General features: G+C 40.2%; 1 protein-coding gene across 6 annotated transcripts in view; it reads right to left on the reverse strand.

The window, feature by feature from the left end:
- The window catches only part of PLCB4 (phospholipase C beta 4), a 384,413-nt gene that overhangs the window by 236,006 nt on the left and 131,179 nt on the right, over positions 1–17,228 (reverse strand). For all 6 annotated transcript variants that reach the window (XM_032461834.1, XM_032461837.1, XM_032461836.1 and 3 more), the window contains one exon: positions 11,963–12,021. The gene's annotated coding sequence lies outside the window, so the exon portion shown is untranslated. The remainder of the gene's footprint in view (positions 1–11,962; positions 12,022–17,228) is intronic.

Here is a 17,228-nt window from a genome sequence, read left to right on the forward strand (position 1 = left end):
CAGCTTTTTCCCTGCTAATCACTCTGACAATTCCTTTATTAATCTTCAAAAAAACTTTTTTAAGCAATTCCATTCCTGGGTATTTATCTGAAGAAAACAAAAACACTGATTCAAAAAGATACATGCATCCCGAAGTTCATAGCAGCATTATTTACAATTGCCAAGATATGGAAGCAACCTAGTGTCCATCAACAGATAAATGGATAAAGAAGATGTGGTTTACATATATATATATAATATATATATTATAATAATATATGTATATATAAAAACACAGTGGAATACTACTCAGCCATAAAAAAGAATGAAATGTTGCCATTTGCAACAATTTGGATGGACCTAAAGGGTATTATAAGTCAAACAGAGAAAGACAAATACTGTATGTTATCACTTATATGTGGAACCTAAAAAATAAAGCAAATGAAAGAATATAACAAAACAGAAATAGACTCACAGATACAGAGAACAAACTAGTTATTACTGGTGAGGAGAGAGATGCGGTGAGGGGCAAAATAGAGAAACGGGTACGAACTATTCTATATAAAATAAATAAGCTACAAGGATATATTGCACAGCACAGGGAATATACCCAATATTTTATAATAACTTTCAATGGAATATAATCTACAAAAATCTCGAATCACTATGCTCTACACCTGAAGCTAATATAATATTATGAATATTTAGATAATTTTTAAGTAAATGGAAATTTTAAAAGAAAAAGTTTTAAACATAATGCATATTTGTCATAAAATTTCTAGTATATTAAAGATACCAAATAAAATAAAAAATAAGCTCACCACTGTTTGGGAAAAAATATGCAATAAACTGAGGAAGGAAAACATCGATCTCCAAGCCATCCTGAGAGGGGATCGCTGTTAACACCTGCTATGTCTTCCTGCAGTGTGTACTTTAGCTCCTGGACTTCCCCACCATGTGGTGACCTCCCCGGGCAATGAGCACACAAGCAGGGGACATGTGCCCCTTTGCTGATGGCAGCATCCTAAAGCCCTTCCTGTGTTTGCAGAATTTCTGAGTCTGTTTCAGCAGCTGAAAATGGCAGACAGTCACTCTCACAACTGATTTGAAAGCACACATCCAAGCAGAGAGTTCCCTGTTGTATCTGTTTAATGGGATATTACTGTTGCTAGTCCAACTCCCACAGGGAAACACGGTGTCACAGTCAATGCATCAGACAGCAGGCTGCAGTCTACACTTTTCCTGGAAACCCCAGCCAAGGGCTTCTCCGTGGAGCAAACTGTCAGAACCGCCCTTTGGTATAAAAATAAAGGCTATCGTTAATTGAGCACTTACGTGTCGGACACTCTCTAAGAGCATGGGGTTGGTAGTGATGAAGGTGGTGGTTTGTCTGTTTGCATCAGAAGAAAACTGCATCCCCACAGCAATGCTGTGAGTCCTTGTCAAACCCTGAAGATCAAGCTATTCTGACTATAGTCAGTGTTGAGTTCTGGTTGGTCCCTGAGTCAGGCCTGGGGACATTTGTCACCCCTCAAGGATCTGCTTCTAGGAGTTCTCACAGACAGAGACTCCCACCTGACCCTCTGCCCAGGGTGGACTTTATTTCCAGATGTTCCAGGTCAGTGCATGAAGGTCCAAGGAGCCCTAGTCTGGGTGTCTCCCCAAACTTCTCCTCCTAACCTACTGGGAAGGTAAGAAAAGCCCCTGTTTCATCTGCATAGAAAGAAACCGCTTTCAGGAGGCCTTGCATGGGCCCAGAAGTTACCTCCTACTCTCACAGGTGGCCCTGGGTCTTTTGCTCTAATCAGTTTCCTGCTACTTTGTTTGACCTGTCTAATCTAAGTAGTTCTCTCCAAATAGTTACTTGGATTTTTTCACTCACTGCTCAAGTGTTTAATACCTATACACAAATATACACACATATACACACAAACACATATGTAGCTGTTTCTAACTGTATTGTGATGAGGGTCAGGCAGAAAACACACCTTCCCATCTTCAAAGCGTCTAGGGGCTAAAGCAGCTTCTCCCTCCCTCCGGGAGCAATGTTTCAGCTACTATGAGATGAGGACTTTAAAGCCATCTGGAAATGCTTAAAGAGCAGTTGCTGAGGATTTGCAGATAAGAGTTATTTCCAAGAGGAAAATCCCACATAGTCCCCACTAACTCTCAAAGGAACGGACCAGAGGTCAAACATGCTAGAAACAAACGTGACTCATCCCAGCAACGAATCCCGGCAAAACCACCTGTCCTCCTCCTTGCTCTCTCTCTCTCCACCTCCTGACTTCTTCCTGATTTTGATGCCTATGTCACAGCTTTCCTTTTACATAAGAGAAGGTTTTAAAAAATTGTTTGTATATGTGAAGACAACAACTAACCCAGCTGAACACGCATACACCAGAGAATAAGGCTAGTTATCACAGCTAACAGGAAGGTCACATGTTTGCTCTTTTCCAAAAGGCTCCCTTGAAATTCTAATGAGTGGCTTTAACTCAACAGCCTGCTCACTGGCTTGGCTTTGAATTCCACCAATACAATGCTCATAGTGGTTCCTAGGGAGCGACCTTAAGCAAGAAAAGTGTTTGGAGTCTAGTACACCTATAATAGACCCCCATGCAACTACATGACTATTCACTGGGTTACTGCCTTCTCCTGAAGTGCATGACCACAGTGCAAGGATCACTACAGGACAAAATAATAATAAAAGCAAAAGGAGGAGGAGCCATGAATAGCCAAAATAAGGCTAGAAAAGAACAAAGTTGGAAGACTGATACTTAATGATTCCAAAAGTTACTACAAAGACATGGGGATCCAAACAATGCTGTACTGGCACAAGGAGAGGCAGACAGAAAAATGGAGTATTATTGAGAGTAGAGAAATAAACTCATATATTGTGGTCCACTGATGGACAAGGATGCCAAGATCATTCAATGGGGAAAGAACAATTTCTTCAATAAATGGTGCTGGGACAACTGGATATCCACATGCAAAAGAGTGAAGGTGGACCCCTACCCTCCAACCATATCCAAAAATTAACTCAATACGTATTAACACATAAATATAAGAGCTTAAAACCACAAAACTTTTAGAAGAAAACATAGGGGTAAATCTTCATAACCTTGGGTTTGGCAATGGATTCTTATATATGACAGTGAAAGCAAGAGAAACAACAGAAAAACAGATAAATTCAATTTCATCAAAATTAAAAACCTTTATGCATTAAAAGACATTATCAAAAAGTAAAAAGACTATAAAATGAGAGAAAGTCTTTGCAAGTCATATATCTGATAAGGATCAAGTATCTAAAATATGTTTTTTAAAAAGCTTTTACAATATAATAGCAAAAAGGCAATCAATCCAGTTAAAAAAATGGATAAAGGACTTGAACAGACATTTCTCCAAAGATAAATGTAACAGCCAACAACCACATGAAAAGATGCACATCATCAGACATCAGGGAATGCAAATCAAAACCATTTCACACCAATTAGATGGCTTTAACAGAGAGAACAATAATATACATGTTGGCAAGGATGTGGAGAAATTGGAACTCAGTACATTGCTGGTGGGAATGAAAAATGGCGCAGCCACTGTGCAGAATGGTTTTGCAATTCCTTACAAAGTTAAACACAGAATTATTATAGGACCCAGAAATCCCATCCCTAGGTATACACCAAAAACAACTGAAAAGAAGGACTCAAATACATGTGTACGCATGTTCACAGTAGCACCAGTCACAAAAGCCAAAAGATGGAAACAGCCCAACAGTCCATTAACGGATGAACAGATAAACAAACTGAGGTATATACATACAGTGGACATTATTATTCAGCTATAGAAGGGATGAAATAATGATGTATGCTATAACATGGTTAAAAACATGATGCCTAGTGAAAAAAGTCAGACGCAGAGGTCACATGTTGTAAGGTTCCATTTACATGAAATATGAAAATAGGTAAATCTATAGAGGTGGAAAGCAGATTGATCATTGCCAGGGGCTGGAGAAGGGCAAAGTGTGGAGCAACTGCTTAATGGGTCTGGGGTTTTCTTGGAGGTGATGAAAATACTTTAGAACTGGATAGAGGTGGTGCCGTGCGAGTCTGTGAATGTGCTAAATGACGTTGGATTGTTCGCTTTAAAACGGTTAATTTCTGTTATGTGAATTTCACTTTCATTAAAAAAAAAAAAAGTCAGAAGGAAGAAGAAATGAAGGAAATGACAAGGCAGGTGAAGCAGTGCAGGATTTTAAGTAAGACCGAAGCCCGTTGGGAACGGCAGAAATGAGCGCCAGGAGAGGCGGTACTGGCAGATGTGTGTGGAGGGAAGAGGCAGAGATAGTGTGAACACAGGAAAAGCAGGTGGTTCAGTACCAGGATGGTCATCTTAACAGAAGAGTAACATCTGTACGCTGTCCAGCATCCACAGAAACAGCACTGTGTCAAGTCTCAGACGGCAGAGTACCATGAGGGAGAAGAAGGTCCTTAAAGTGAGGACAGTGCGGTCCCTGAAGCTCCCTAGATCAATCCTCTGCAGACCCTTTATTCCTGTACTTTTGCACAGAAGACACAAAGGGCTATGGAGGAGAAGAAAGAGGCAAGTTAATTAGAAATTAGTCTGGAGCCTCGCAAACGTGTACTGGAAGGAAATGGGAAGAAACACACAGTACTGACAATATGACAGGTCCTTGATAAGCAACATGTCCGTGTAAAGACTTCCCAAACCCAATGAAATCAGTTCCAATGACACTGTGCTCATTTTCCAGATGGGAAAACCAAGGTCCCAGGCTTCAGAGCTCACCTTATTCGGACGACACCATAATGCCTCCAGCCAGGTGAGACATTATAAAATTCAGTAGGAGCGTCACCCAGTTTTCCAGTAAACTTCTAATGGCTTAAAGAAGAGAGTTTGACTTTTATTTTTCTATTAGCTCCATAAGGGCTCTCTGATGATCTCCGATGGGAAAATGTACGGCATCTCTCCAAATTTCAGACCGCTGTATTATTACTCGAGGAGTATAAAAAACACTGCCACTGTCTGTTTCTTGCTTCCAGTTTTTTGTTTGTTTGTTTGTTTGTTTTCTAATAAGAGTATTGTCTTCTCCCCGCTACCTGGAATGGCCACTGGAAAATCGCACGTCCTCCAGCCGTACGGGAAGGGTCAGTAGATCCTGACAGCACTTTTACCCGCATAGCCGCTGGAGTCCTCCTCAAACTGCTCTCTTCCTGCGTTTGTGACACTTGATTCCTCCACAAAGGCCACGAAATATGGCGAGGAATGAAGCAGCTGCTCAGCGAGGTGGTGATGGCCCAAGGTCACTGGCTGGTTCCCCTCCAGTGGGACAGTTTATTTGAGTCCTCAGACCTCAGCAAGCTACCCTTTCCCGCCTGAGGACAGTGAAGACACGATGCCTGCTCCTTGTTCTGTTACAGAAAAGCAGGTAAGGGCTTTTCAAATGCAACCATTTCCACTGGCTTTCAACATTTTATTGATAAATCAAAAAAAAATAGAATAGAAAGGATCAGGGAGCTACAATGGATTTATTTTTTCTCCCTTGTATAGAAACAGACCAAACAAAACAAACATTTCCATGGAAGGGGGCGGAAAATCCATATTTCAGGTCTGGAGAAGATTCAGGCTGCCCAATTCAAAACGGGGTAGAAAATGTGTTTGAGGACAAAAAATTTTATCTTTAGAGTAATAAGTTCTTGCTGTCACGACCACACAAGGGCTCTTGGGAAAGGTCACACCAAAGCAATTTTAATATCATAATGATGTCAACAGTAGCTGACACACAGCTTCGTGTGAAAAGCTCAGTCAAAGGAACTGAAAAAAATGTTATATATATATTTATATAAATTTATATTTTACATATATTATATATATTTATATGTACATAATATATGTATTAGGGCAACAGCTAAAATTTTCTATGCTGGATTGTTAGACCTTTTCTAATTTCTTTAAATCTTTTGGGAAACCAGATAGAAGAAACAACTTTGCTAATACAAACGTTTGAACCTTTTTTTAGACGGAAAAACAAGACAAGCTTTAAGCACCTACCAAAGTAGAAAATTGACCTTATTTGCCCAAATGTATCCAACTAAAATTTCATGGTTAAGGTTTTTCTTCTCTAACATTTTATTTTAAAAATCAAGCTGGAAGATTTTTTTTTTTTTTTACAGTGAGCAACCGTATTCCCACCACCTAGCTTTTTTGCATATCTAGTCCTTTAACCACCTCTCTATCCACCCACCCAACAGATCTTTTATTTAAAAATGTGTTTTGCAGTAAATAAGCTGCAGAATTCAATACTCTGTACCTCTACACTCTTATGCTCCTAGCATTTTAATCTTTTCCAGTTGAAGATTGTGACTTACTAAGAGGATGGAGGGAGAGGGAAGTAAATGAAAGCTCATCACACACCTAGTTTCAAGTAAATTTGAGATTCTGGCAAAGGATGGAGATCTTTCTATGAAAACCAGGAGGAAGAGGGTTTGGCAGAATGCTGACCTTAGCAACGGTTAGGAAAGTTATTTTACAAAAGTTGTGGTGTTGGCCCCATACCCTTCCTCCCTTTGTCTCATCATCTTGGGAGAAACAGGCCAGGTGGCCATGGAGACCAAACAAGAGAGCAAGAGAGCCACCCTAGAAATGGAAAGGTTGTGAGCAAAATGCTGCAGTTGGCCAATGCTGAGAATTCCCTCTTATGAAGAAGACACCCCTACACGGTTGAGGGGTCTCCTTTTGGTAAAAGGAGTAAAGGGCTGGAAATTTCTTCTTTACCTTTGTTTTTGCTCTTTTCTCTCTCATCTTTCAATTCTTGCACAAATCAAGAAAGAGAGGAGAACACTGGGGTGTGCTTACCCCTTGGGAATGCCTCTAATAGACTAAGTGAAGATCATGATAAATGGATGGAAGACCATTGCTGGCCAGTCACTTCCTGAGTAGAAGACTTCAGATTTTCCTAAGGGCTGCCTGGTTCTTCCCAGATAAAGGCAGGAGAGGGAGCCACTGTGCAGAAGTGTGCCCAGGAATGAATGGTGTGTTCATGCTGGAGCATTCCCAGAGCATGGCTGCAGGCGACAAGATGTGCAGAGCAGTGCACTGGAGAGGGCCCCTGTGGCACAAGGTATTTCCAACACTCTCTTCATACGAGGTGACTTTAACACTCTCCCACTGAGAGATGGCCATTTATGTCTCCTCCCCTTGAAACTGGACAGGCACGTGACTCGCAAATAAAATGATGGAAACAATCCAGCACGATGTCCAAGGCCACATCATAAAGTGGTGCTGTGTCTACCTTGTCAGCTGGAATCATCACACTGGAGCCCATGTCAGCAGTCCAGCTGCCCTGAAGCCCCCATGCTGGGAGAAAGCCCACAGTCACCCATGAAGCAAGGCCCCCTGGGGAAATCCTGAGACCACATGCAGAAAGAGAACCCAGCCAGCCTCCTGCTGCTCCAGCCCCGCACAATCCAAGTCTTTGAACCTGGTATCAATCTAGCCACTGACTACCTTTCTCATTGTGTAGTTAGTACTCCAGCCTCATCAGTTTATATGCAGGGATCCACACTTTTCTAGAACCTTCTCCCCCAACACACATAGACTTACATATCATATATAGTCCATTGTCTAAGATGCCCTCCCTCCTCTTTAAAATCTTTCTCCACTCTACCCTTCTCTCAAGACCTGGTTTTGTCCCAAAAGCAGCCCTCTAATTCTGCACTCCTGAAAGTTATCAGTGATATCTGAGCTGCCAAACTCAATAATTATCATCATAATTCATGCCTATAGGTAAGTCCCAAAATGGAAGCAGCAATGGCTCATCAAGGACAGATCAGCTCACTTTCTTTGGACAACAGCACTGCCCCATTTCTTCATGGAATGGGGTGACCAAGCTGGGGGATTCAGAAGTCTTGACAAAAAGCCTTATCTCAAAGGAAGGAAGCCTGCTACCAGAGGTTTTTTTTTTTTACAACATTCTGAAGTTGCACTGCCAAACACAGTGCCACTGAGCAAATGTGGTTCTGAGGACTTGAAATATGGCTTGTCTGAATTAGGATTTGTTGTAAGTATAAAATATATACCAGATGAAAATTCTAAAAAAAAAAAAAAAAAGGTAAAATTTCATTAATAATGTTGGATGTTGAAATAATAATTTGGATATGCTGAGCTAAATATATTGTTAAAATTAATTTCAAGAATGGTCTTGGACTTCCCAGCCTCCAGCCCAGGCTGTTATAACAACCTATTTTTCTTTTTTTTCTTTTTTTTTTTTACTTTTTAAATGAGTTTATAAGAAAATTTAAAATTACTTCCATTGCTCACATGATATTTCTACTGGACTATACTTCTGTGCTTTACTGAACTGAGGGTGCCCAAGGAAACACCATATATTTCCCTAAAAAGTTTAGGAATATATTTTTAAAGGAAAAGGTGAAATGTTAGAATATAAAATTTAAAAGGATAGTTAAAAGAGATCAGAATGAAAAATAAGAGAGTTAATATGTACGCTTGGAAATGTTTCTAGCAAGAATAAATGCCGACCATACAGTCACACAATATCCTTGCCTCTTTTTTCAGGGCACTGAAACCATTACCCATGATGACATTCATCTAAGGAAAGCTTTGCAATTACAGACTTTATTTTTTTTTAAACTCTAATATATGTAGCAATTTGACTCACTGAAAATTACCTATGTGCCTCTCAACACTGTAATCATTTTAGGACTTAGGTATTTGAAGCAATAGCTTATAACCTACTCAAGGGGAGAAAATGAATTTACACAGCTTCTGAAAGTACGTACCTTGCAGCAGGAAATGGTCTAAGGGATGGAATATGTGCTGCAGGAGTGAGGAGGTGGGTGAAATGGCAGGAGTCGAGGTAAAGCAGACACTCCAGTGTCCTGTCCAGATACACGGGGTGCCTTTGAACCGTCCCGAGTGCCCACCTCCCAGCTTGGGTGTGCTTTGCTTCTAAAGATGGCACTTACAAATATCTTAAAGAGGAACAACTTTCAACTATTAGAGATGCTTCACCTGCAGATGCAGAGCTCAGGACTCCACAGTTTACAGCCCCTCTCCCAGCAGCCCACAGCCAATGGCTGACGCAGGGACAGAAAGCCCAGCTCCCTCGCCCTAAGCAGAAGGAACAGACTCAGGAACAATTACACTCCAGAGCGACCCCCAGGGACTGGGCTGAGGCAGAGACATTCCCCAAGCCATCCATCCCCCTGCTTGGCTTCCTCTCTCTCCCTTCCCTTCCCCGGCTCCCTAGCTCTCCTGGGAGCACTGCCTTAATAAAACACTTGTGCAGAAATCCCATCTCGGGTATGCTCAGGGGAGCCCAAGCCAAGACTTTCGTGATGCAAGCGTGAGCTTGAAGAAAACGTGAACCCAGGTTTTTTATTGTCATCTTTGCACCGTGGATAAGAGCTTCTCTAACACTTATGTATTCAAAATAACTGCACTAACCCCAGTTTAAGCAGCAAGAAGTATTTTTGTTCTTAAAGAGCATTGCAGTAGCCTCAGAACAGAGGTCTTAGACCTAGAAAAAAGATGCCAGTACCCAGCACAGCATATAGCACTCCAGGCGTGAAAGAAGTAAGGGTAGCGAGTACGGCTCCAGAGTAGAAGTTAAAAAAAAAAGACAAGTCAACTTAAAGCTTGGTGAGTTTCACACCTGACACTAAAGTTATAAATTCTGCACATAATCAATATTTAATAAAAACAATTTCAAATCATTCAGAAAGGAAGAGAACACATGTCATTGTTAGGTAAATTCCATGCCCCCCCCACCAAAATATTATCTCTTCTACACTGGTCTTCTGGACTGGAAAATAAAAACAAACAGGAAAGTACGTATCAAGGGTTGTTTTCCGTCTTTTCATGCAACTTGAAGACAGCCTTTGGCTTGACTAAGCTAATAAATTCCTCTTTACCATGAGTCATTCTGAAGCTAGAAATTTAAGGGTGAGGATAATTCATCCCATTTTGTTCTCTATAAATATTTTCTATTTTTACACTGATAAAAAGCTAAGTTGAATGTGACATAAATAAGCCAAATCTAAAATACACCTTCTGCTATCACTGGAATTGAAACATACTCTGAATGCATCTTGTGGATGTAATAGTCCCCCCCAAAACCCACTTACAACTCACGCACAGCCCACTGTTGGAATCATGGCAAAACCCAGCAGGTGTTCAAGATGAAACCAGAAAGGTTCAGATGCCAGGATCTAGATATTTTCAGTTTTAAAGATGGGAAGATATTATAAAAGAATCAGATTTCACTTCAATATTAAAAAAAAAAAAAACAACCTCATAACACAAGATATCCAACAAGGGTATGTGGCTAGAGTAGAATGTTTTTATTTTTAGGAGAAGATGGGTGGAAATACCCAGGAATTCTCTCTTTGGGAAGAGGGCAAACATAACACAAAGGTAACTATTGACAACCTGGTGACATGCAGGACACCAGGTCCAATCAGGTCCTATTAGGTGAGGGGATGGAAGAGGAGCCCACACACTATGTTAACTGTCCCGGGACCTAATGCCACCTGAAGTCCCTGTAAAATCAAATGCATGGCATTTATGCCTCTTCATAAAGAGGAATTCATTCCTGGAACTTAAAATATATAACAAATAACTTCTAAGTTCTGGTCTCTCTCTTTTTTCTTTGGACTCGTGACTCAAGTGTTTATTTTCACTAAGCACACAATTCTTCATAGGGACCTTTTATCATACAGCTGATGAAAAGTGACCTATTTTTAAGAATAATACAACTATTGTACTGATAAAGTGGATAGTCCAGAAAAATATAAAAAAGAAAGAGTAAAAAGCGGATGTCGTGTCTACGCTGATTGAAAGTCCCCAGTGAATAATTCAGCCCCCTCTTCCCCAGCTCTGGTTTGCCTGCTAAGACATGGTTTATGAGTGATCCGGGGAGAGCAGTGAAATATAATGCACTTGACTAAAAATAAACAGAAACATTCAATAATAAGTCTCCTTTCTTGATATTTTTGTGTCATCATTAAATACAGATCACTTGGAGAGGCATCAGGTAGTGAATCTTCCCTCCCCACACAGAAAAGCCAGAAGAAAACCAGCCCCAGTCCCTGCCAGAGGACGATGGAGAGTCTGACGTGACATGCAACACGCAGAAGAAAGTAACGTTGATTTTAAATGCCTGGTACCCAGAGTTTTACCTTTCAAGTTGAACATTGAAGTTGCTGGTTATCTTTTTCATGTAATCCCTATAAAATGACTTCTTGTCCCTTAAAGTAAGAAATCATATATAGTCCACTTTTTTTTTTTTTTTTTTTTTACTTATAACAGCAAGTTGAAAATAGCATTTGACAAAGAGGTCAGAAAAGAACATTCATACTCACTAGGATTCTGGCTCTCGAATAAAACATCAGCAAGTTATCGTTTACGAAGAAAAAGAACTGTGCCTATGAAGACATTTCCTGTTCCCATTTTAGCATTTCTTTACAGATTTGTAAAATGGAACTTTAGAGGAACATTGGAAGGATTTATTTACAGCACCTTTACAGGCAGTTCCCATGAAATTGAGGGTGGATTCCAGCTGACATGATTTTTTCAACATCTGTGAGAATCTTCTTAAGCAAAATGTGCATAGGATTGAAAATAAGTCACATACATTTCTCCCCAGAAAGAACTGCAGAAAACAGGAACTTGAAGCACATCTGATGCTTACTAAATGCAGGCAAAACTACCACAGACGGCAGGTAGAAAATCTAGCAGAATGTGAAGTGCCCAAGGTTGGTGGAACGAAAAAACTTGAATCTAGAAAATGCCAGGAGATGCAGGTTCTGCCCCATCAAGGAGAGCGTCTGAGAACCAGTTTTGAGGTGCATGTCAGATGGGACGTCAGTGTGAATGAAGGGATTCATTTCACAGACCGAAAGTTCTGGGACCTCACAACTAGCAGCTCTTACCCATAAGTGTGCGGAGTACTTACCAGATGGCTGGGGACTGACCACAAGTGATGTCCACTTCGTCAAATCACAGCACTGCCCTCTGTGAAGGAAGGACACAGACCAGAGAAAAATCAATGTAGGAGGATTTTTAAAATTCTCATGGAAGGAAATAGCCTTTTGCAATTCAAAATTGAAACCTATAATATTTTTTTTTAAAAACACATCAGAAAGACATATTAATAAATTAGTGACATTAGTTTCTAAATGGATGACAAAAACACAGAGTCATCAATTCAGAACTACACCATTATACCCAGCCTACAGGGTTTATACACCCTCTCTACTAAGTGGCTGAGCTACAGTGCAACCTCTTAACCTATCAAAATCATTAAGCAGGAACTGGACAACAAAGATATCTAAAATGTTCTAGGGTAGGTATAAAGATCTTTTCCTGATTAATAGTAAAATTCCTTACATGAACTGTAATTGTAAGAAATCTTTCAAAGAGAGCAGTGCTGAATAGGAATGATCTACAGTGAAACTGCATCTGTCTACAAACAGTCATTATTTTTGACGTGTGTTTCTGTATTGTCTTCGTTAGCAAGTTGTTATACAGCTGTCGGACTCCGCATTGGATTTAGATTTCAAGATCTTTCCAAGATTTTGTGTGGGGTGGGGGTGGCACAGTTCCCAGTGGTGTCAAAAGTATATAGAAGAGGAAACCCATTTGCATTTTGAAAAAAGAAAAATTGGCAATCCAGACATGGGAAGATGATGCCTGTAAACTGTGAATTGGGATTTTGTGACGTCATCACCTGTTTATGGCGAGGTCTACAGTAAGGTCCCAGGTAGAAAAGTACATCTTCTCTAGTGCAAGAAAATGTCATTAAGATTGTATGAACAGATATGGAAAAAAATTTTTCAGGTCAAAGTATCTATTTTTAAAAACCCAAGTAATGTAATATGTGTACTACGCCCCCACTGTGTTAAAACAAACCTCACTAATCTAAGTGTGAAAACACGGACATGAACACTGTTATGGGCAGAGAACACATCTGGAGGGAGACAAGAAACTGGAGTGTGGCTGCCTCTGAGAACTGGTCCTGAGGGGAGGCGAGAAGGGCCTTTGCGTTTTATCCTAACATTGAACAATTATGCAATACTTCACCACAAGACATATTACTTTTACAACAAAACAAAAGAAACCAACTCATCCAAACTCTGTATGGAAATAAACATTCCATTTAAAATACACAGAATTAGCAAATACACAGCTTCGTGTACACTTACTTTATTGATTTAGTGAACATTTACGATGACCCAGCTGTAAGCGTGGATTGCAGCATCATATTTAATAGACATAAACACTCTAAAATGTATGTGCTGGGATTCTTCCCATTTTATAGGAGAGAAAATTGAGAAGTTGGGTGACTCTTCAAGAAACATGCAAGGCTGACATTCAAACCTAGGCACCCTGACCAGTGTCTAGCCTCTGTGGCACTGCCCCCTCTAGGAATTTACCAAATAGTCAATATTACATTTATATTTGTAATGATGTATTAATATTAGACTGCAAATTCCATAAAGACAGAAATTACGTGTGTATTAAAACCACTATGTATATCCCAGCACCTAGATAGTGCCTAGCACATAGTAGGTGGTCCATACACCTTTGACGAACAGATAACTAATTAAGTGTCCTGCCTAGAACTGGGATGTTAAGCTACATGACTGTTGTATGCCGCTTGGGGCTGTGAAACACACTGAGTTCCAAAAAGCTCTTTGATTAATAACCTGCCATGCCACACTCCTCATCTGGAGAAACCACTTGCTGCCCAAGTCCTGTAACTAGAGACTTAAAGACTGGACACATGTCTTCCCTTTCCTTCTCTAATCCCCTAAGTGACTATCCAGCATAAAGCTGATGCTTCGTCCCAGGAGCCTTTCTAATTCTGAGCATGGCTAGGATATTGCAACATTTGGGAAAGCCAACGTTGAAATACTGAATTACAATGAAGTAAAGCAGTATAAACAGTCTGTCATGAACTATTCAGCTACCAGCATATGGTAGGCAAACTGTTGTAACTGACTTGGTGTTGTAGGCATACGTGAATCAAGACCTCAACCTACCAACTTTTTCATTCTAATATTATTACAGAGGTGTTGAAGGGTATAAATATGTATTTGGTAAAGGAGAGACTAAATGGATGAGTGAGTGTATATGTCTGTGTGTCTGTGGATCTCTGTGTGTGTTTTTGGTCTCTGTGTGTGCACTTGGTCTTTTGAAAGAGGATTCTTTTTCCATAACATAGAAGGAAACCTAATAAATATAGTTACACAAAATCCCCAAATCCCCAAATTTTGCTGGTATAAACAAAAACTGTTTTTCATTCAACAAGAATGTCAAGACTATTAAAGAGGGAAAGACGGTCTATTCAACAAATAGTGCTGGGACGACCGGAAATCCCCAAGCAAAGGAATGAAGGAGGACTCCTACCTCACACCATACACAAGAACAGCTCAAAACGGATCATAGGTGTAAATATAGGCGCTGAAACTATAAAACTCTTAGGAGTACATGTAACACCTTTGGGAACAATCTTTGGGTTTCATAGACCTAACACCAAAAGCACAAACAAAAGAAAAATAGATAAACTGGACCCCACCAAATCAAAAACTTTTGTGCTTCAAAGGTCACCATCAAGAAAGTGAAAGGACAACCCACAAAATAGAAGATTTTTGCAGATCATGTATCTGATAAGGGACTTATATATCTAATATATGTTAAGAAGAAATATTATAACTTAACAACAAAAAGACAAATGACTCAATTTAAAAATGGGTAAATAATTTGAATAGATATTCCCCCCCTCCCCAAAAAAGACATACAAAAACATCAAGAGATGCTCAATCATCAGAGAAATGCAAGTCAAAACCACAATGAGATACTACTTCACACCCACTAGGATGATTATAACCAGAAGACAGATTAGAGAAAGTGTTAATGAGAATTTGGAGAAGTCAGAACCGTCCTACATCGCGTGTGGGAATAACATTGCCACAGTCACTTGGAAAACATCCTGGCAATTCCTCAAATGGTTAAACATAGAATGACCATATGGCCCAGTAATTCTGTTCCTAGATAGGAACCCAAGTGAAAAGAAAATATATGTGATACAAAAAAGGTTCAGTGTATTTTTTTTTCATGGCAGCATTAATTCATAATAGCCAAAAGGGGGAAATAATCCCAATGTCCATCAACTGATGAATGTATTAAATAGGTGGTATATCCATACAACAGACTGTTAGTCAGCAGTAAAAAGAAAGCAAGACAAATGTGACAAACATGGATGAACCCTAAAAAAATTACACTGAATGAAAGAAGCCAGGCACAAAGACCACACATATTACATGATTCCATGTTCATGAAATATCTGTAATAGGCAAATCCGTAGACAGAGAGAGGCCTGGAGGGGCAGGGAGGATGAGCAGTGGCTGCTCACAGGGGTGGGATTTCTCTTTGAGGGGATGAAAATGTTCTGAGATTAGACCATGGGAACAGTTGTGCAACTCTGTAATTATACTAGAAACCACTGACTCATACATTTTGAGTGGGTGAATTTGACACTTTGTAAATTACATTTCATTAAAGCAGTTTTTTTAAAAGGCTGCATTTCAGTAAGTTTGCCAGTGAATATTAGTTGGCTTCTTTCAAAAATGACAAAATACTTATATTCACTCTTCAAGGAAACAGTAAGTGGTGAATATTTACATTTTCAAGAGACCAACGACTGTAATTCTCCACGGGATTCCTTGTGATGGGAAATACATACAACTGTATTTTACCTTCACCAACAAAGCGCACGGGATTGCCTGCAACCCACCACTAATGAGAGATGCCACAGTGTTTGCGACACGGTCTTATTTCAAAGCAACGGGGAGCTTTAGCCAACTGTGAAGTTTTTATTTCTCTACCAATATCTGAGGGTGATGTCGCCAGGCCTTTTTTTGTGAAATCTGTACTATATATACATTTAATGCTCTCCCCAGGCTTGTCAATACTGAAATTTTGTTCTCAAGTGAAGAATAACTGGGCAAGGCTGAACCAAAACAGAGATGATTTCACTCTGATCTGCCACGGAATCTGGAAAATTACTGTTGTGCAAACATACAGAATGTTAGAGAAGAGTTATGCCAGTGAGTCTGTGCACCGTTACCAAGCATCTCAAAAATCTATCCGGCTTAAGTGAGCAACTATTTATTTTGCTTCACCTAGTGGGCTCAGATTGGCAAGAGTGTAGGCCCCATGGCACAAGCACTTCTCAAGCCTCCACGGTGTCACATGTGCTAACACAGCACTGGACAAAGCAAGCCACGTGGTCAAGCCCAGATTCAAAGGATGGAGAAGGAGCCCCGTCTCTTGATGGGACCTTGCAGCCTGCAAGGGCGTGGGTACAGGGAGAGGAAGACTTTGTGGCCACCTTTACAATCTATCACAGCACCATTTCCAAAGTGGAACACACTCCCACTGATGGTGCAGAGAGAGATATTTTATAGTTTATTACAGTTTGTTATCTGTAAGATAGCTTGCACGTAAAACACAGGTTTTTACCATGGTACACAGAGAGGGGATGTACAGTGCATATAGACTAACACAACTTCTATTTATGGAAAATGATACTATTTCTCTATTGAACTTAAGCATATCACTATAAATATACTTACTTCTGGCTATTTACATAATAATGTTACCACGTTCCAACAGTTATTTATCGGTTATATTTTCTTTTTAAAGTGAATATATTTAAGTGGAAAAGATAAGTAATAAGTTCAGGAGAAAGACAAGGTCGGCCAAATTCATAAAAATGGCTCATGAATAACCAAAGTTTAGAACCCCATGTGGTAGAGAGTGATGCTTCTGAAACTTTAACGTGCATACAGATCACCAAGGTATCTGGCAAAAAGGTAGATTCTGTTAGAGACAGGACTCTGATGGAGACCAAAGGTTCTGCATCTCTAACAACCTCCCAGGTGGTGCTGATGCTGCTGGTTCCAGAGTAGGCTCCGAGCAGCAAGTAAGTAGCAGGGCAGAGGCCGGACAATCAGAGAAAGCTGAGAGCAGTCATTTACCAGCTGTGTGGTCTTAAGCAACTGACCTGACCTCTCTGAAACCATTCCTCATCTGTAAGATGCAGGTAACAGTAGCACCCATCTCAGAAGTCTGGGTCAGGGTGAAGTGAGATGAGTGATGCAAGGCGCCCTGGACAGTGCTGGCCACACCCAACAGAGGGCACAATTCCCACTCTG

This window comes from Camelus ferus, chromosome 19, assembly GCF_009834535.1.
Source record: "Camelus ferus isolate YT-003-E chromosome 19, BCGSAC_Cfer_1.0, whole genome shotgun sequence".
NCBI lineage: Eukaryota > Metazoa > Chordata > Mammalia > Artiodactyla > Camelidae > Camelus > Camelus ferus.